This window comes from Suricata suricatta, chromosome 12 (genome assembly GCF_006229205.1).
Source record: "Suricata suricatta isolate VVHF042 chromosome 12, meerkat_22Aug2017_6uvM2_HiC, whole genome shotgun sequence".
Classification (NCBI taxonomy): domain Eukaryota; kingdom Metazoa; phylum Chordata; class Mammalia; order Carnivora; family Herpestidae; genus Suricata; species Suricata suricatta.
The window spans coordinates 91075777-91080920 of NC_043711.1; the positions used below are offsets into that span (position 1 = coordinate 91075777).

The following is a 5144-nucleotide window of genomic DNA, read 5'->3' on the forward strand; positions in this document are numbered from 1 at the left end:
CTGTTTTGCCTTCATCTTAACAGGGACTGCATTTCTCCAAGGCCTCCACTCCTGTCCTGACCTTGCTTCTACAGTTCCAGCCATCTCCCGGAGCACTAACACTGTTCCCTCTCTTGTTCCTTCAAGCCTTGGGGCGATAACTGCTCCCCACTGTTTCTAGTCCCTGGGTGCCTCCATAGTCCTTAAAGTTTCCCTCAGCCTGCCCATGCCTCTGCAAATACTTCCTTCATTAAACTTGTCTCAGTAAAGCCGGTGGTTCTCTACTCATAATAACATTGCTGCTTGGGGGACCGCTGGCAATGTCTGGAGACACTTCGGTTGTCATTACTAGTAAGGAGGTACCATTCTTGGCATCTAGTGGGTGGAGATCAGGGATGCTGCTGATACCCTATGGTGCACAAGACCCCCACCACCACACACACATGGCAGAGAATTGTTTGGTATATATTAATGGTGCTAGGTTGAGAAACCCTGATTTACACCCTTGAGATGCCAACCACTCCCTGCTTGGAGCCTGAGAGTTCATGGCTGGGGTTCTGGACACCCACTGCCCTCTCTGCACTGTGATCTACTCATTTACATGCCTGATGTAGGCCTGCTCTTAATGGCAAAGAGATGAAGGGACCCAGCCTTCATCTGCACAGCGGGGACAGAACCTGTTCAGCTGGGTCCCTCACCAGACTTGAGTCCTTGAGGACAGGGTCATTCACCACACAGCCCCAGCGATAAGAGATATTTGCTGATTGAATCAAATAATCCTTCAACGATGTCTTAAAACAGGCTACGGAAGACAAGGGACTAGACTCAATGACTAAACAGGACCCAAGGAACCTGGGTGGTTTTCCCTGGGACAGAAATTCCAAGGAAATCACAGTTAGATATGTACAGAATGAGTGAATAATGAATGAATGATAGGCCTGGAGATACTGGTGGGCAGGATAGAAAGCAAGAAGGCAAGAAAGTATCTCATCTCTTTATTTTTAATGTTTTTTTAATTCATTTTTGAGAGACAGAGAGATACTGCGCAAGCAGGGGAGGGACAGAGAGAGGGGGAGACACAGAATCTGAAGCCGGTTCCAGGCTCTGAGCTGTCAGCACAGAGCCCGAAGCGGGGTTTGAACCCACGAATCGTGAGATCATGACTTGAGCCGGAGTCAGATTCTTAACCGACTCAGCCACCCTGGTGCCCCGGTATCTCATCTCTTAAATGGGTATCACAGTAGAGCCCACCTCCCAAGATGATTGAATAAAATTAATGGAAAGCACTCAGTGTGATACTTAACGCCTGGTGGGCAGAAAAGAAACAGTATCTCTCAGCTTTCTGGAGGAAGTGACGGAGGAGAAGTATCAAGGTGGGAGCTGGGGAGGAGCACCACTAAGAGGGGTTTCCTTTGCACCTCTGGACATCTGTAAGATGGGTAAAATAGAGGACAGATTGGTGCTTTTGTAGAAACTATATATAAGGGATGCTCTAGGGGTCCCACAGCATGTGACCCTAATACTATTTTCTTTTTTTTTTAATTTTTAATGCTTTATTTATTTTTGATACAGAGAGACACAGAGCATGAGAGCGGGAGGGGCAGAGAGAGAAGGAGACACAGAATCAGAAGCAGGCTCCAGGTTCTGAGCAAGCTATCAGCACAGAGCCTGATGCAGGGCTCGAACCCATGAACGTGAGATCTGACCTGAGCTGAAGTTGGAGGCTTAACCAACTGAGCCACCCAGGCGCCCCTCTAATACTATTTTCAAAATTAAATCTATAGGGGATCCTGGGTGGCTCAGTCAGTTGAGCATTTGACTCTTGGTCTTGGCTCAGGTCATGATCTCACAATTCATGAGTTGGAGCTCCGCATCCGGCTCCACGCTGACAATGGGATTATCACGCCTGCTTGGGATCTCTCTCCCTCCCCCTCTCTGCCCCTCCCCTGCTCACTGTCTCTCTCTCAAAATAAATAAATTTTAAAAATTTTTAAATAATAAATAGCTAACATGTATTGAATACTTATGTGCTCGGTGGGTTCCTAATGGCCTAATAAGAATTATCTCATTTAATCTTCCTAAGAACCCAATGGGAGAAATATTATTAGGATCCTTCTTTGTCCAGTGGCACAGAGAGGTTCTTTAATTGCCTGAAGTTACACAGCTCCTGAGTAATAGAATCATGATTTAATTTCATGTTGTCTGGGTCCATGACCTCTATTACACATATGAGTATATTTTAAAAGATCTTTTGAGATGCGGTAATGGTAATAGTGATGATGATGATTGATGATGATGATGATGATAGAAACATACTTATAAAACATTTTTTTGAAATGGTAATAATGATAATTTTTTGGGCACTCAGATGTGCATTCCAAAGTTTAACCCAGTGGAGACACTTATATTCTAAGCTGGGCTGCCAAGTCCACTCATTGTGTAGACCTTAGAACCAAGGGCCACCTCTGCTGAATTACAGCTGGAGTGAAAGACTCAAATATTTACAGGACCAGCTGGGCAAGGCTGGTGAGTGAGGCAGGCCTGGGTATAGTGCCACGAAGGGCGGGGGCGGGGCGACTGTGGCAAAGTGGGAATGGAATCCCCATAGTGACTGAGAGCAGCCATCCCTTCACTCCGGGCACATGAAACTGAGGGCCCAGTAATGGCAGATCTTTTTTTTTTTTTAATGTTTTTTTAATTTTATATTTTTTATTTTTGATACAGAGAGAGACAGAGCATGAAAGGGGGAGGGTCAGAGAGAGAGGGAGATACAGAATCGGAAGCAGGCTCCAGGCTCTGAGCTAGCCGTCAGCACAGAGCCCGACGCGGGGCTCGAACCCACGAACGTGAGATCTGACCTGAGCCGAAGCCAGAGGCTTAACGGACTGAGCCACCCAGGAGCCCCCCCTTTTTTTTTTTTAAATTTTTTAAAATCTATTTTTGAGACAGAGCACAAGTGGGGGAGGGGCAGAGAGAGAGGGAGACATAGAATCTGAAACAGGCTCTAGGCTCTGAGCTGTCAGCACAGATTCCAATGTGGGGCTCGAACCCACAAACCATGAGATCACGACCTGAGCCAAAGTCAGGCACTTAACCGACTGAGCCACCCAGGGGCCACATAGCAGATCTTCTAAGAGAAGCCAGACATCTACCTTTCACACTAACGAATTTAGTGAAGACAAAACAAAAACCCTAGGTACCTGAAACAAAATTTATCTGTGAGTCACACCCAGTTCTCTGCCCACAACACCTGATGAGCTGTTTAAAAAAAGTCACTATTTGAAATTATGACATATTCGTACCATGGGACAGAATACATCAATGAGAATGAATGAACTCTAGCTATAAAAAACATGGATGAATTTCACAAACATAAGACGACACAAACGAATACCCCCTACACATTCCAATTTCTTTTTTTAATTAAAAAATTTTTAATGTTTATTTATTTTTGAGAGAGAGTGGGGGGGGGCAGTGCAGAGAGAGAGGGAGACAGAGTATCCGAAATAGGCTCCAGGCTCCGAGCTGTCAGCACATAGATGATGTGAGATCATGACCTGAGCTGAGGTCAGACACTTGACAGACTTGAGCCACCCAGGCGCCCCTGTGCATTCCAGTTTCTATGAAGTTCAACAACAGACCAAATTCATGGAGGGTGGTAGAAGTCAGGACTGTGCTAGGCAGTGAGGAGCTGAAAGAGGGCACAAGCAGGGCTTCTGGGGGGCTGGCCGGGCTCTGGTCCTTCAACTGGGTGCCAGTGACATGGTGGTGATGGTGTTCTTTTTGTGATGATTAGTGAGTCATTCACTTGGGCTTTGTGCATTTTAAAAATGTTTTTTTTTAATTACTTAAAAATCGCAAAGCACACATGCACACAGATTGTGACCATTTGGAAATACTTGTCTGGAGGAAACAGGATTGCATTTTGATGTGAAGGGAACCAAATGCTGGAATAACTGGATTTGGGAGGCTGGCTTCCCTGCAGGAGGCGTCTGATGGCTGTTTGATGGATAAATGCAAACAAAGCAATGGTCAGGGATGCCCTGACTTAAAATTAAAGTGTTTAAGAAAACAGCTTCGTTTTTCTCGATGATTGCTTTGTATAAGAATATCTGTGTTGAGAATCATGTCTGTTTTGTTCATCTCATTTACCCAAGTCCTCGGGTGTTTGAAGTCATAAAAATAACTTTCTACACATTTTATATATCAGGCTTTCATGGGAAAAGTGGTTTACACTGAAAATATGGGAAGCTTCAGGCTCTAAAATGCTGTGCCTCAGAAGCAGGCTCCGCGTGGCAGGACGGCTTGGGGGTGATTCACCGGTGGGGATGGGTGGCCCCGGAGTGCCTGAGCTTGGGGACCGAGGGAGCATAAAGGAGCCACCGCAGCCATTTCTCCAAGGGCGTGTCTCCATTTACAAAGGGCCTTTTCATCTTTAGTCATCTCTTCAGCAAACATGTCCAAGTGCCCACTCTGTGCCAGGTTACAGGGCGTGACATTTATCCAATAATCACAAAGGCGGAACTTCCAGCGGTGGCAGCAGTCATGAGCTTGCTGGTCTCCACCCTGCCCCCCAGACCACCCAAGCCCTACCCCTCTCACGGCCCCACTCGGCCACCCTGGGCTGGTCTTCACCATCCCCAATGCCACAGTGGCCACTCGCTGGGCTCCCTGCCCCACTCGGACCCCTACATCCATTCTCCACAGTGTTTTTTTAATAAAGAACAAATCAGTAGACCTCACCTCTACCCTACCCCCAACTCAAGAGTTAGACCCATGCCACACAGAGTGACTTGTCTCCTCCCCACAGCCCTGCATGGGCCCCGATCACCTTGGCTCTCCTCTCTGCCTCCCTCCAGGCATGTGGATCCTGCCTCAGGGACTTTGCATTTGCCCTTCCCTCTGCCTGGATTCCTCTTCTCCCACATCTTCAAATGGCTACTGTTTCTTGTGATTCAGATGTTGCCACAAATGTCACCCACACCCAAGAAACTGGCAACACAGGAGCCTCTCTGTCTGGGTGACGTGTACTGCCTGAATTTTGTACCACGTGCCTATTCAAATAAATTGTTAGTTCAAACCCAAGTGTCTCCTTGGAGAGGCCTTCTAGAAAGCAATCTTCCCCCGCTAGAACTTTCCCTTATGAAGTACTAACGCTGTCTGTA

At 46.8% G+C, this 5144-nt stretch overlaps 1 long non-coding RNA gene across 1 annotated transcript in view; it reads left to right on the top strand.

Moving 5' to 3' along the window:
* The window catches only part of LOC115273061, a 1189-nt gene extending 941 nt beyond the window's left edge, over positions 1-248 (top strand). The window contains exon 2 of the long non-coding RNA XR_003900642.1: positions 24-248. This is a non-coding gene — a long non-coding RNA (uncharacterized LOC115273061). The remainder of the gene's footprint in view (positions 1-23) is intronic.
* The last annotated feature ends 4896 nt before the right edge of the window (positions 249-5144 follow it).